The sequence below is a fragment of the Amblyomma americanum genome, chromosome 1 (assembly GCF_052857255.1).
Source record: "Amblyomma americanum isolate KBUSLIRL-KWMA chromosome 1, ASM5285725v1, whole genome shotgun sequence".
Taxonomy (NCBI): Eukaryota; Metazoa; Arthropoda; class Arachnida; order Ixodida; family Ixodidae; genus Amblyomma; species Amblyomma americanum.
This window is the reverse complement of record NC_135497.1, coordinates 135,479,490-135,495,597: the sequence shown is the minus strand read 5'-3', so window position 1 is coordinate 135,495,597 and position 16,108 is coordinate 135,479,490. Positions and strand designations below refer to the sequence as shown.

Genomic DNA, 16,108 nt, shown 5'->3' with positions numbered 1-16,108 from the left:
CTTTCTCGCGTGGAATCCTTTGGAATCCGACCGTTTCGTTCATTTTCATTCCAGCGGAGATGAAAGGACGGCTGGCTGACCTGCCGCAATCATTTGTTTGAACAACTGGCGGAATGTGTCTCGGCCTTGGTACGGCAACACGCTCGAATTACAACCACCCGGCTGTGCGGCCTCGCACTAGAGAATCACGCCGCTTCCGGTTTCTCCCGTTCCTTGACGAGAATATTGGAATTGCCTTTTCATAAGAGCGGCTGGCTTCCATGTTTATTTGGTTCACGGTGTCATGTTAACGACTGTTCTTGGAGCGAGTGAGACTGGCATTGTTGCAAAAAAACAAGCAAATAAAATAGTACAAAGCAAGCCCAACGCCTGAAAGGAAACTTGGACGCCAAGGTGTCATGCCAGACGCCTTTTGGAGAGAGAGAAAATAAATGGGCCACGTACTTTAAAGGATTACCACTTTGTTACAAAGCGCTGACGTCTACCCGGCCGTCATCGCTGGTCGTGAGGCTGCCGTCACGAGAAACACCGCAGCTATCGGAAGCCGTTCGGCCGCCCTCGAGATTCGATTTAATCTCTTTGGTGGCCCATCTTTGAGCCTCGATGGGCCGCACCGGCGCGCGTGGGCGGTGGGGTGATACGGTGCGAAATGAATTCGGCAGCGGGGCCTGCTCGAAGTGATCGCCCCACTTTCGAGGAGGTTTCTTTGATTTGTGTTCTTGGGCGGCCCACGCTGGGTGCTGGGAATGGCGACCGGGCTGCCCAGAGCACCTCTGCGGTCGAGGAGTCCCTAACGGCCGGGCTTAAAGTGCCGTTTCGCGGCCGCGTCAGAGGGCGCCACTCGCCGACCCATTAAAGTAATGCCCATGCGCCAGCGCGCCGCGATGCAACCGGTCGTCGACAAGGCGTTGATGAGCCGAGAGGTTGGCGCATTATCTTTCTCGGGCCCCTTAGCTGGGATCGCTCCTGCCATTCGGATCTTCCCCGAAGATGACTGCCGGCCGACACATAAGGCTCGGCCGTCGGAACGAGGCGCGCACTTAATACCGTATACACTAATAAGATGGAATCGTGGCCCTGGGCGCCCCAGAGACTCCGGATGGCGGCGCTAAGTGCGGTCTTTGCGGCAGAATGGCTTCAATCAAGCCGATTGGACACACCTGGCGAGTCGGCCATTGGCTGTGCCACCGGCTAATGCGCATTCCCGTCCGGAACGAGGCCCGCCGGCCGCCTGTTGGGGGAATATATCGCGCACGCGCGCTCAGGGATCCTTCTCGGTCCCAGTGACGGGCCGTGTCCGAAAACAAGGCTGTGCTTTATAACGACACTTAGCGTGCGCCGCCGTGAGATATATCGATCCCAGGCGTCCCTTGTTCGTCGTGCAGCCGCGCAGTGTGGACGGGCACGCGCTGTGCCTTATATCCGGCGGGCCGCTTCGGGCGCCGCTGATTCTCCTCGCCGCGCATAGCGGAACAGCGTGTGTGCGAGGCGAGACAAGCGCTGCACGATACTGAGAAGGCGCGTTTTTTGATTTTGACGGAAGTCCAAGTTCACTCGCGGGAGCTTGGCCACAGGTCGCTGTGACCATCTGTTGGCGCATTCGTGAAATGAAATGCGCAAGAAGAAGCAGACGGCACCGATGCGGAAGAAGACGACGCCGATGTCGGCTTGTCTTTGCGCAGTTGGCATTTCCGAAGCCTCGAGTACACGCCGTGACATTTCAAGCTGTACGCCCATTAGAAAGATGGGGATATTCAGCCTCGTAAGCAGTGAGTGTCTGTGTGCGTTAAAAGGAAACAAAAATAACTGCTTGCACGTTGTGGAAGTGGAGCTCCAGCAGTGCTGTTGGCTGACTTTCAATACAAACATGAGTATTTTTCTCTTCATGATAATTCATCAGTTAAACAGAAATATTGGTGAAGGATAGTTGCTGCATTGTAAAAAAATAAAAATAAAACACAAACGAACAGGGACAAGAATAAGGGTTTCACACGGCAGCGCTCATCGTTCTGTGTGCGTCTCATTATTTTCATCGTTTGTTTGTGGGGTTTCTTGTTCTTAAGCTTTATAACTAGTCAAATTTATATTAATCAACAAACGAAGGTGCTCCTCAAGGTTCTCCTGAAATGTTTGTTAGAAGTTGTTTAGAATTGGAAAAAAAAAAACGGGTTAATTTGTAAAGTGGTAACATGTTCCCTTCCTGGGAATGAGCGCACGAACTCCGACGAAAGCCATGTGCTTTAAGTATATATGGACCTCCTTCACCCCGCGACGTCACGAAGATGCGGTGGCGCTGATGTTAGCAGCGACTTTCGCATGGTAGGCAAAACAGGTTCCGCTTTCCCGTGCCTACCGCAGCTGCCGCAGTTACCGGCGGCTGCTTCAAGCCTGTGCACTGCAGAAGCAGCGTATATTCACCAGCTGCGTCACTGCTGGATCCTTGTAGTAGCATAAAAATATTAAATTAGCCTCGATAGGTTTCTCGCGCATAAATGCCGCATTCGGAAACTGGCTAACAGGCATTGGGCCACGGTAGTAAAGCGCGAAGTCTGGGAGTCGATAGGCACTGCCACTCAATGCACTTAATAGCATGCAAGTTACTGCGTTCATTCACCTGAACTTCAGGATAGTAGGCTCATAATTGCTCAAGGAAAAAAAAGACATATGTAGCTGCACACGTACTTATCACCTTGAGCCGGAGTGCACGGGGCGCCGACAGGTTCACTCGCCCCCAAGGAATGCGTTTTTTTGTTAATAGCACACCATGTTTAAATGGCGCGTTTTGTGACATTTATTATTTACTTGAAACTGTTTCTTGATATGACGACGTAATTATTTCATTCGAGCAGAAACAAGTCTGGTACGTTGTGTCAATCTTGCGCGGTCGCGTTGGTGTGCTTAGAATAGCGTACCTTAAGTGTGCTAAACGCCATATGCTTTTTCATTGCATCATGCATGTGTCATGTTTAATGAGGTAATACATGATCGCGAAGCTTGTTTGGAAAGAAGCAGCCGCAGGCGTGCTACTAACAGACACGTGGCGAGATTGAGAGGGGACGCGGCATGAAAAGTGTTTTCGTTATTCATGCATGCGATATGTAACTAAACTTGGTGCAAATATGAAATTCCTACGCTAGTTTCAGTCATTCCTTTTATTTATAGCTATACCTGGTGGAGTTCTGGGTAATTATAATTAACACCGTCGTCAAGTCCCCCCAAGCTAGGTCTCAAATAATTGAGTAGATAGTGCGCAGTTTTTTTTATGCCAGCATGTGCATAAAGCCCTGTTCTGTATGATGACGCGATTAGTTCTTTTTCTATATGATCAGTACTTATGCATGCATAGTTACATGAAAACGTTTCTTACAAAAAATAACTAACACAATACTGCACGTGTAGGAAAAAAAATCGAGAGATTTATTACGCTCCTCAACGTCTCAGGAATAGTTTGCGACAAATGAAATCATTTGATTTTCATGCGAATTACGAAGGTGAGTGATCCAGTCGCAGAAAATGCGAGAGGTCAGAAAACGAACCTTAAAGTTTATTCCCTCGTTTATGGCATCTTCGCTTTCGCTTTGGTCAAAGAAATGCGGCACTGAAATCAAAGAAATTACCTCACAATTTTTGACGACCACACTTCTAAAAAGTGTAATTTATAAATTTGTACTCAATATTTTGCTATAATTTTTCTTCACGAAACTAGACTTCAGGGCTAGGAAAGAGAATAATTCTAGAAATAAAAAATTTTCATCAAATCGACCAGCTTAACAAGAGGACAAGTCGGCCTGGCTGGTGCGTGGTCATGCGGCTAATAACAGCGCTAAGCGAGACAGGAGATCGGGGACACGACGCTGTCCCCACTTTTCGCGCAGCGCGACACGTACATGTACGTATGTCAGGAGACGGTGAGCGCATGTCTGCTCCAACGAAACAACGCCAGCACTTCCCCTCACTACTGTCCCGAAGTAAAATCATTCCGGCTAGTGCAGAGTGTCAAAACTTGTTTTATTCAATGACTAGCGCATAAATAAACGGCAGGAACGCTTTCTACATGTTTACTACTAACCATATATACAATACCAAGTGGCAAACTATTTCTCTTTATAGGCCGCACGTGGACAACGCGAGCTCGTGTATTTCGACAAATTACTAAGTTGGAAGCATCGACCATTGCTATGATTCGCAGAAACTGGAAACGCGCCTACAAGCCTTGAAAACCCGCGCACAACACCTATCCGCGACGCCACTCCCCGACCTTTTGCCTACCACGAGCTCGCTAGCGACTGCAGCGCCACCACGTTTGTTTACAAACATGCAGGAGGTCCATAGATAGATGGAGTGATGGCATGAGTATCCCTGTAAAATTGGGCGGTCGGAAGTGCCACCAAGTCCGCATTTTTAGGCCTTTTCCACATTCTTTTCGTTCTCATAAATCATTGTTCTTGCCAAATAACTAACTGCCTGGATTTCACAGACTGTTCTTCCTACTTTTATGCCACCAAGCCCTAATCATGTTTTACTATTTCCTACCGCAGATGTATTCAGATTTATTCCGTTACCTGTAAGCCCTAAGGCTTCGGGAAGGCTAACCAGGGCAGCTGCACACCTGAGCCATTAATACTGAATTATTCCAACGCAAAGCGTGTTCATTTGCTTCTCTACCGTTTCTACGTGCCAGGTATGAAGCATGGTTGTGAGAAAACTTCATCTAACTTCATGTTCTAAGTAAGCATGATCATCTAGTTCACAGAGTGTGGCAACTGCCTTTTGAATTACCATAAAACGTTCCTTCCTGATTTCATTCTTCGCCCTTCAGTGCGCCTTAGAAACATTTCTTTCCACTGCGTTTTTTTAAAGCAGACCATGCCTGCATCTCACTTTCCTTTTAACGCTCTTTTTTATCCAGATTCATATCGTCTGCCTGGTGCTTGCGGGTTAGAGTTCTATGTCTTTTTCTCTCCGCTTGGAATCAGCCTTTATTTGCAAATTATTTGAACATCCTTCCTGTTCATCTATTTTCGTTTTATCTCTCAGACGTTCTTTGAACCTAGTTGGCCTGTAGGCTTCCCTCGCTTAGAATAACTCCCGGTCCATGTCATTTCGTATCGCTTCATTTGTAGTCTTGCTAAAGTTCCAAAATTCCAACCTTTCTCCTTTGGTTTACGTATAGCCAGAACCGCGTTACCAAACACAAGTCCTATAACCCCGTACGTAGCCAGAAGTGATTTTCGAGAAGGGCCACGGAACCTTTTGTATCGAGTGGGTCGGGGGAAGGGGCGCATTAATTCCACCCCCCCCCCCCCCCTGGATACGTGCATGTCTAGAACCACACTGTTATAACATTATCAAAGTCATAATTATGATGTTAATGACGACATGGAACTATATCCTTCGTATCGGGCAGGCGATTGCAACGAACAAGCCGCCTAGGTCCTCGTAGCGCCCTCTATACTGGCCGCAGACATGGCGCGCTCAAGTTTCGCGCACTAGCAGACGCTATCAGCGCGCAATCGCCTAGAATCAAGTTCTTCTTCGGAATGACAGCTGCTTCTCCCACAGCATGTGAACAAGCAGCCTGGATAACCTTATATTCACTAAAGTTGCTCCTTTAACGCTCTGCATCTTTCTAGTTGGAGCTATTCGCAGGACTCCAGAGTTTTAAAAGCTATTTATTCAGCATGAATTAATTATTACCATTGGTTGGAAGTAATGAAGTAGTAATCACACACTTATTTGTTCTGGGCTATCGCCAACAATACCTTTTGTTTGATTTATGGGGCATGCACCTGTTTCTTTTGTATTCCGTGGCTCACGTTAATTGGGACACCAGCATTTTGTACTGTGAAGTTAATGTTTAGAAAAGAAATCGGCATAATTAACACACTTATAATGCAGCTATTGAGCGAGCACAAAAATCGCTATTGTTACTAACGAATTAATATGCGTTGCCCTAAACAAAGCAAGAGGGAGCGTACATAATTTCTTGCGTTACACATTCGAATCCAGTGCAGCAAAGTAGTCGTAATTGATGCAGAATTTCGTTTGGACGTAATTAAATAATACTATAATGTTTTCGTTTTTTTAAGAAGCAATAAGAAAGTTTTATTAGAATCAGTAAAGTCCCCGCACAGTTGCGGCACTTGCGCTACAAAAAACAGTTGTTGTATTTAGCAAGAAAAGCTGTCCTCAGAGGTCGTGGGTTCGGATCCCACCGGCGGCATGAGGTTGTTTTTCCTTCTGATTTCTTATCAATTATTTTAAGTGATAAAATAACCACACCATTGATCTCCAATTAAAAAGCACCACAAACTGAAAGAAAAACCAAACATCCCCTATGCTCCTTGGTTTCGGTGGCTGTTGGCTTCCGTCATGTATGCCATAACGAGCACCTCTTTTTCCCTTCAATTTTCTGTCCCTTGTTATGGCCCCCATTCATGAACTTCTGTCCGGACCCCAACAGAGTTGAAGTTTCTGTCCCGTGAGGGTGTTTTCATCAGCCAAAATTGTGTTTTGCTGGAGAGAGACGCCTTATTTCCGGCGATCAGGATGGCTGCTGTGGATGAAGCACCTTAAGGGCACGTGACGCCGCTTATGCAGTTTTTCCTCGTATGTATGGCTTCACACGAAGCTCTAGTGCAAACATAAATCGCAAGCATCCGTCGATGCATCTCAGTGAGGTTAGAGCCTTGCAGTGCTTAAAGTCTGCCTCCATCGAAGGGGTGCCTCTAGTGATTCGAGCACAAACAGAGGGGGATATAGAGAGGGAGAGAGAAAGCCGCTGGCGGCCTGTTTTACACATCGTTTTCTGCAAAGGGGAGAAATCATTTTAGAGCGCACCTCTTAGGCGCCCGTTCCTGCATTCCGCGTCGTAGTGGTCGGTGCCTTGATGGCGTGATGGCACGTGGCGTGATGGCAAGTAGTAGCAGAGCGAAACGCCACCTGCCACGGCGAGAGTGGAGCAACTGACAGCTGGAAGGTGGCAGCCACGGGAAGACACCGGAGGGGGGGCTAGCAGCGTAACGTACCACCTGCCAGCGGTGGCAAGGGGGGCGTGCGAAGAGCTGCGCTCAAATTTCGCATCACCGACCATCGTAATCGCCTCTCAATTTTTCAAGGGTCGTTGTTTGCTGAGTTTATGTCACAGACTTGAAACAAGCGATCTCCACGCTCTGCCAATGAGCTTGATGTCGTTGTGCGGCCTTGGAGCTTAGCGACCAACTCAGGACTGACCCGTGGTGTGAAAGCACGGGTTTCCTTTTTCCTTCCACACTTTGTGTAGTGTTTCCGGCTTTGTATTTTTCTCCGTCTCGGGTTTTAGAGGACATGTTAATGATTCTTGTTAAAATTCACAGCGAAACATTCCAAACGACAGAGAGGAAATGTTTCGACCATCACTTAAAAGAAGTATAAAAAATGGTTGCTTGCTTCGGATCCACGTAGTCTCTACAGTCTAGCACGGGGGTCTCAGGTCCCTTGCCAATTTTGGTGTGTGTGTGTGTATGTGTGTGTGTGTGGGGGGGGGGGGTCTGATACAGAACCCCCCCCCCCCCCCCCCCGAGACTCCCTGGCTTTTAGTACTGGAGCCTTCTGAGTGCGCTAACTAAACGACAGCATGCAGTTAGCGTCAAGCCTGGTGCATAACTACCGTGTAAGAATAGTTCTTAAACCGTTCGCATAACACACAATGTACTCGCTAGCTGCAGGCAAATAATTGCTAACAGCGACCCTCGCTGTTCATAGTAGTAAACAACCTCATGGCAGTTTGCGCACTGAGGCCTTTGTAATACAGTACATATCCGTTTACGTTGATTGCCCGTTCCTCTTGTACAATTGAAGATCATAGTGGTAATCTTGAGTCCACTGTGAAGCCGACTTCTGTCACTAAGCGATGCTACGAGCAAATCTTGCTCCCTATTTTATCTTCTCGAACTAAGGCTGCACAGTCGTCAGGTTGTTTTGACTGGCGTCCGAAAATACATAAAAATGAGCGCCGCAGCAGCCTTTCTAACCCGTCCTTACGCTTACTCGGCCTATGCCTCAAGGCTCACTTTGTATTACATTACTCCCTTCTTTCTTTCCTTCAAACTTTGTTAGTAATTAGATGATCGCAACCCCAGCGAAAGTCTCGGTTGCTGGAAACGCGTCCAAACGCGGCGCCCTGGGGCACGGGACGCGCGTTAATGAGGGGGCGCGCGACGCCGCCAGGGCCGCGCGCGCGCGGCGTCGCATGGCGGGGGCTAGGGGGAGAAAAATGACGCTCCCGCTTGATACCCCCGGCGTTTTCCACAGTTTCCGCGGCTGATGATGCGTCTCGTTACGCGCTTCTTTGACGCCCTGTTGCTGGCGGCCGTGCTTTCCGGGAGGGTCGCGCAATTGGCAGCATCCTCTCAAGACAGAGCCCGGTGACGCGCGGCCTGACACTGCCTCAACGAGACCTTATTGGTCTAATGGTCGTTCGCCTTGGAACATGATTCATTCCAGCGTTTTGTTATCCCATTTATCGCGCCTGCTCTTTCGCTCTCGCTGCTGCCGCTGCTGCTGCCGCGTCGGCGCATCCGCTGGGCACGCGGCGTCGACGCCGAAGCCAATGTGGGGGCCCCTTTGTGCCTGCGTTGGCGCGCCAGAGAATGGAATGAGAACGAGGCCCCAATCGGCGCTGGAGAAAGACAACGGGCCTCTTCTGTATTCCGGGTGCGAGCGGGCTTGTTTCGTGCCGGAGCGCGCCCTATTAATGCTTCCCCTCGCCGCCGCCCCCGCTGCTCGGGCTACGAGCGCCTTGTTGAGCCATTTACCCTCTTTCGCGCCTAAATTTATCTATCTGAATCTGGCGCTGCATTGTGCATCTTCGTCTGCTCACCCGCCTCGGCCGCGACTCGCGAGCCAAGCTGTCCGCGGCCTGTCGCAGTGGAAGGGCTCGCGCCAGGGAACAAAGCGAAGCGGCGTCCTCTTAACCACGCCGCACGTGCAGAATCCGGCCCCTTGCGGACCCCAAATAAGGCTTCGATGGCCAGCTGCTTTCTCTAACCGTTGGCGCTCACCTCAATCTTGTTATGTCCACGGCCCTAGAGAAAAATTTTGTGCCGTCTCGGCGCACGAAAGGGTACGCGAGATGCTTGCGACAGTGTTTCCATGACCTCAATTATAAATTGTTGTTAAGACGAAAAATATGCTCGTTTTCTTTACCTATCATCAGCTAATCTTTATCTGATAATGCACTGCCTTAATCCGTAGCTCAATGTCGCTTTAGTGCCGCGCGTCACCCACTCATGTCAATGCTCAGTATGGTTTACCGCACTTGTAGTGCGGTAGTTGTTATTACCGGAATCGCTTTACTACGCCAGAATGTTAATATGCACCTCAGTGTCCATGCCTAGCACCTTGGTAGTAAGGCAACGGGGCTAGAGCAGCTCCTCCTGGGCAAGAACCACAAGGTTGTCTAGCGTCAACTTTCGTTTATAAGACTCGGTTCCGGAGATTTCCCAGCACAAGACTTTAGGCACATTTATTTACTCTGCATTATATAAAAAACAAATTAGTACAAAGTGCCTGTTTTGTTCTGGTTCCTCTACTGGACGTTTTGCAGCAGCTTGGAAAGAAGCCTAAGTTCTGTATGTGGCAAGTATTTCTCCTAAATTTTATAATAGTCCACTATCAAGACTCTTAGGCTGTTACTGCGAATACATAAGATGGTTTATGTTATAGCTGGCCGGGGCCTGTAACTCCACAACTCTGACTTTCCTGGAAGTCCGTGAGTGGACGCTTCTCTGGGAGCGTTAGGGAGCAATAACGGTCAAGCACTCGTCACCGTTTGGCACGAAAGCTCGAAAGCAGCTCATAACGCAGACCTATCGCGGCTTGACGCGTTTAATACCTCAAGGTATGCATGCAAATGCTGCTCCGATCATTTCAGAGCTGCCTCTGGATTAACGGGCGCCCACTCCACTGTAAGAATCACAAAGACTCCTTTTCCGGAAATATGCCGGCAGGCAAAGGCGAAACACGGAATAGGCCGTACTTCTCGGCACTTAAAGGGTTAGATGGGGTAAAAGCGGTGCAAAGAAAAACCGGGAGGAAAAAGCGGGCAGCGGGAAAGGGAGAAAGGAGCGAGGGCCGCTGCGAGGCAGGATTAGTTGAAAGCGAAAGGCAGGAATAAACGAAAATGCACTCCGGTGAAAAATTACGCCGGATTCTCCAAGTTTCAGATAAACGTTGATGGCCCCAAGAATGGAGAGCGCTCAAGTTATGATCGAAATGTCGGAGGAGCGAAGCAGTCGCCTGGGAGCGCTGGCGCGCCGGCCGTCGCCGTTTAACGTCTCCCGCGCATATACCGGCCCCGGCAGGATGTCTGCGCGTGTACTTATCTCGGGTATGCATATTACGCGTTTCTCGGCCGCGTGGCTTTAACGCCCGAAATTGGCCGCTGTTACGGAGGCGTAAAGAGCCACCGCTCCGAGAGGAGGCGGACGAGAAATCGGAGGTGAGCGAGTTTGCAATATTGCGGAAAATGCTCGCCGGCAGCCATCGACGTATAAATTTGCGCGCCTTCTTCTCTTTCCCTGCTGCGCGTACGTTTTGCCCCATTTTTCTTCGCGTTTTATCGTTGCTACAGCAGCCGTACTTTTGCGTGGCGCTGCAGAGTGAAGAGATTCCTTTTTCTTTTTTCTGGTTTTACAGTACGCTCCAATGGGTCTATTGTGTGAAGCTCTTTACACAAAAACCTCTCATGGAACAAACTTTGAGCAACATACTTTTATGGTTTGGCGGCGGTCGGGCGGATCACCAAACATCAGCCATGGGAGGGTGGATATGACGGCTGGTCCCACGGCGTCTGGGTGAATAAGTAAAGCTGTGTTTCTCACACCACGTCCAACTTCGCTTTGCTTTTTATTTTTTTGGTCTGCATATAACCTGTGCCATTTTCAAGAAAAACAATACAGAGAAGCGTACGCTACATAACAGCCGACATGAAAAAATGACGAAGCGTAAATGAGACGGGAAATGGCTCAGTAAAACAGGTTTTTGTTGATTGTCACACCACAGAACATGCAAGCGGGAAGATAGGATTTTGACATACCGTTGTGTTATGTGGAGTCACGCAGAAGCATAGGACGTCGTGAGCTGCCATGTACTATCAGTAACAAATGCAATGCGAGCAAGACAATTCAAACAGGAACAGCAAAATGAGAATATATTAGCCAGGGAGAGGTCAATACTTGCACATGCTAATTTCATTTCGAAGGCGCGAAGCCTGTCACCCAGATGTGTTAATCAACCTCGTTCGTATTTTATATTTCTTCTCCAGGTGCTAATATGTTTATGTTTTTTGTGTTGACACTTCAGTTCTCTTGTTCGCCTTTCACTTGTTGCTCACAGCACATCATGAGTGGCTTCTTTCAGAGAGAGCAAACACTACATGCGTTTTACTTCTGCCCAGCTGCAAATCTAATGTAAACAATTGCGTTTAATATGAGGAGAATGCAGTGAGAGAACTAATTTAAAAACTGTTTGTAACGCAGCATCTCCTTTAAATTAGCTTTAGGTTGTATATATTTTAAAGAGATCTTGATCAGAGTCAGACTGAGAGTTGGTTAGTATTGCTGTCAGCTGTAATTGTGCAGTTTCACTTACTTCACGGCAAGAACATGAAACTGAACTATCTTAATGCAAATTACACCATCTTGGAGCGCGAAAGTATTGGGCGGTCGCTGTGGAATGCGCGCCAGAAGCCCACCGCTTCTAAAGAAAGACCATCATAGCAGATTTTAGCAAGGGCGACTACTCAGAATAATGTGAATTAAATTTTTCCCTTTCAATACAATTACGTTTCTTACGATAAAATAGTGAACGCGAAGTCCAGGTATATACGACAGTGATTAGTTCCCTGAAATTACTGTATCGGCCATAAAACTCGAACGTTGTTGTTTTATACGCAGAGTGGAACGGATTTATTCATACTCTAGGCGGTCATCTGTTACGCCGTACTCCCAAGCACTTCTCTTGTCTTGCGCTCAGCTGGGGGCTAGCAGGATCGTGCCATGACCACTCAGCGCGCATGTGCGCAATCAGCCGCAATCAGCTGATTGTGTAGTCACTTACAAGTGCTTGCACGGACGTGGTGTAGGACGTTAAACTGATCCGGTAACTATACGAATACAAGTTCTTTGCTGCGACGTGATGCCCTTCAGTTGCTTTGCTCGGTCAGCATTCTGAACAAAACGAGAGGATGGAGGAGCTTGGAGTTCAGTTTCTGTAATAAGCGCGTGGACTGTTTGAAAGTCCCTTCAATCAGCTCTTTTTCCGGGTTCATTATTTCTTCATCTTATGGCGCGTAGTGTTAACCAAACCGAAAAAAAAATCGCAGATACTGTTAGGGAATAGCTTCAGGCACCGTCGTCTTTAGCTTCCTGGGATGCGGTGCTCAAACCGGCCCTTCTAGCTGTCTCGACACGGGTTTCACACGTTTTCAGTGAGGCAACTGCACTAAAAGCACGGAAGGGTTTTTGGAGCACGCGAGTTTCGAACAAACGCTCTCGTCATTCAGCTCACTAGGGACCGGTACGAGCTATTTGGTTCTGTATATGGGGTTTAACGTCCCAAAGCGACTATGAGGGACACCGTAGTGAAACGCCCCGGGTAAATTCGACCACCTGCAGTTGTTTAGCGTGCACTAACGTCGCGCACTACACGGGCCTCTAGAACTTCGTCTCCATCGAAATTCGACAGCCGCAGCCGGGATCGATCGAACCCGCGTCTTTCGGGCCAGCAGCTGAGCGCCGTAACTACTGAGCCACTGCGGCGGCTCGGCTCGAGGTATTTAACTCGACCGGAGATGCGCTCGGGTTCACCAAGATGCCACATCCACAACTGCCCCAGTGCTTTGGAAGAGACGACTCTGGCGCATGTTCTTCGCCGTGCAGATGCTCCTCACTGCGCAGCCTAACCGCCCGTGCTTCTCACGACACGTGGATTTCTTGCTTAGCTTTATGGCAGCCCATAGAAATAGATGATGACATCACATTGTCACTGACATGTGAAACAATGAATCGCTGAAGAAAACAACTTTCGCAACTACTTGAGACAATGGCAGCAAACTAGCAAAGTCCGAGCGTCTTTCACAATGGGTCGAATATGTAGAGATCTGTGCGTCATCCTGTTTTGTTATTATTTGAATTGGAAAATCTTAGCTTACATTCCTGCCTCACACTTAAAAATCCTGAGTACAAAAGCCGAAGCGTCATACAACACGCCATGCGCACCGCACATCTCTAATGCCTAATTTCAATACTTCAATTAAGCGGCAATTTTTCGTTTCAACAGCGTACATCTTGGTATCCATATGTTGAATTTCGTTTTTTGGTTCGAGAAAATCCGCAAAGCAGGTTGTTTGTACGTTTGTACTCGACAAACACCTTGGTACCCACGGCTGTGACAGACAAGCTAAGGCGCTCCTATACTGAAAGCTTTCCTCTGTATTTCACGTCGTTCTCCAGCACACTCGGCCTTAGCGCACATTAACCAAATCGATGCAATAATTTACTGCCGCATGATAAGCTTCACAATTGCGTTCATTAACAGCTCCCTTTTTACATTTCTGTCACATGTCTACCTCGTCAGTGACCATAACATCATCACTCTCACTGAATACAAAAAGCTTATGATGAAACACTCCGCCTTTTCTTTCCTTTTAGTGGACCAACTGCAAGATAATAACCGCGTTGTCAAATATAGGCTACAGCATGAAGGGTGCCTGCGGTGTCTTTGCAGAAATAAAGACTACCGTATTTCTCACAGCTGCAATGTGGCGCTCCAATTAACGAGTTTAGCTTTATGTGTGCATGCATAAAGCGCGCTGGAAGCCCTGCGCTGTATACCGTGGACTTGAAACGCAAAACGCGGCTTTTTGGCGGCTCTGTTACAGATACGGCCCGATAAATTTATTTCTACACGCCGCAGTCAGCATGTTTTATGCGTTGCATATTGCAATCACTTAGTTCAGCCCTTGGGCGCGGCCGGGCAGCCACCAAACCACGTGACGTGACGTCACGACAGCCGGAGGAAAAGCTGGGCCCCAACTCGCGCGGTCGCGCGCGGCCGTAGCCACCACCTGACTCCCGCTCCTCCCGCTAGGGGCGCTGCGCCGGCGCGTGACATCACGGAGGAAAACCTGGGCCCCAACTGGCGCGGTCGCGCGCGGCCGCAGCCACCACCTGACTCCCGCTCCTCCCGCTAGGGGCGCTGCGCTATGATTGACGTCACGGCATATGTATAAAAGAGCTGCGCTCCTTCGCCGGGACAGTCTTATACCCCTGTCACACGGGCATTTCGAGGGCCCTCGAACCGATAGTCTATCGACCCAAAGCCGATCGAGCGCTGCTACACGGGCAGTTTCAATGGCGATCGAGTCAATAGCCTATAGAGACAACGGAGCAGCACGGAACTCCATCGAGATATGCAACGCATTCTTGGCTTAACCAAGCTAAGACTGGCCATTTTTGCTACAACCATTTATGGGCTTTGGGCTTTGGACGTGAAAGAAAATCGATGAAACAGTTTTTCAGTGTCCCCGCCAAAATTCGGGCGATGAAAGGAATTCGTATTTGTCCCTGGTGCAGACAGAGCGGAGAGATAATTTGACTCGCTGATTACACTACAGTGTATACGCGTAACTTCCACAAAAACAAATTAAAAACAAAAAGTAAATAAAAGTGCGCCGCAAGAATAGCACGCGCATTCCGCAGCCAGAGAAACGCTGTATTTTTTCCGAGGGCGTTATTTCTCGTCGCCGGCCAGGCGACAGTTACCAAGGAAGGATGACAAAGGTTTCCGTGCAGTGGGAACGGCCCTCGTGGTGCACGCGGACAGTGCGACAGAGCAGCCGTTCATGGATTAACGCCCGAGAATCTCAAAATCTCGCCATCAATAATGTTTCGCAATCCGCACTGAATACGTAATCTCTTCCAAATGAGGCAATGCTATATATTACCGCGCGCCGAGGACTTCTGGGAAAAAAAGAAGATAAAAGAAACTAGAACGCAGCCATCAGATGATCGCAGGCATCGGTGGAATAATCTCTCTTAATTCCCGAATTCTAACGCCTCGCCTTCTTTTTACCCGGCATCCATTTTTCCCTTCCGTTAGGAACGCTACGTCGCATGTGCCGAGAAAGTTTTCATATTAATAATCCCGGAGCCCCGGCTTTATTTTCTTCGATGGTGTACAGCCGTAATCCCTCTCTGTTATGATTGAGTGTGCGCATTCGTGTTACCTTCCTTTTGGTAGCTGTGTGAAAGCGGATTTACAAAGTCTGTCAAGAACATCCTGGCATTTATATTTCTCTCACAGGGCGTCTGACGTTTGCGAACGCCGTTTTGAACTCTGCGGTTCTTTTCACGGCAGCGACAACTTGTACCGCTTCAGTACAGGTTTTTCTTTGGTGGAAAATGAGAGGGTCACACGATCGTACTTGATTATCTATTGCACGTAACGCAGCGCTGCGGCCTAATGAGCAACGCCTTAGTGGAGTTCGAACTAAGGCAAAAATAAACTGTTGCATAACTTAGTTACTTTTCTTTGTTATTTAAAATGCAATTATCTGACGCATAGCAAACCGACGGGAGAGTTCTGACAAAGGCACTAAGTTGGCATTGAGTGGCATCCATACTGTCTCTTCACACGCTCCATCTTTGCTGAGCGAGACATTTTCTGGGATGGTGTCTAATGCAATATCTTTGAGCTGCTCGGATAATGTCGCCTACGGCCATGGCAAAAACATTCCGAAGAGATGTTCACAGTGAACACCGTATGATGAGATCGTCGGATGATCCGAAAGATTTTCATCACAGCCCGAAGCACAGGAAAAGTGCCCTTTAATCCTTAAAAACAAAAAGTTCAAAATTCCGGTCGAGGGGCGTATGTCCTTTGTGGGTATATTGCGGGGGCTTCTTTTTTAACGCACATTAGTCTCTATATGCCAGGCTCCTACAATAATGCGTCCCTACATTACAGAAGGCATCATCATCATCATCAGCAGCAGCCTCACAACGTCCACTGCGGGACAAGGGCCTCTCTCATGCCTGTCCAATTAACCCTGCCCTGTGCCCGCTGC

The 16,108-nt window shown here is 48.5% G+C and overlaps 1 protein-coding gene across 5 annotated transcripts in view; it reads right to left on the bottom strand.

Annotated features, from left to right (window-relative positions):
• Positions 1–16,108, bottom strand: part of LOC144113715 (thiamine-triphosphatase-like) — a 470,258-nt gene that overhangs the window by 262,607 nt on the left and 191,543 nt on the right. The window contains exon 1 of one of the 5 annotated variants that reach the window (XM_077646992.1): positions 10,752–10,792. The exons of the other annotated variants lie outside the window; for them this stretch is intronic. The gene's annotated coding sequence lies outside the window, so the exon portion shown is untranslated. Of the gene's footprint in view, positions 1–10,751; positions 10,793–16,108 lie in introns of those variants that run through there. 5 annotated transcript variants of the gene reach the window in all.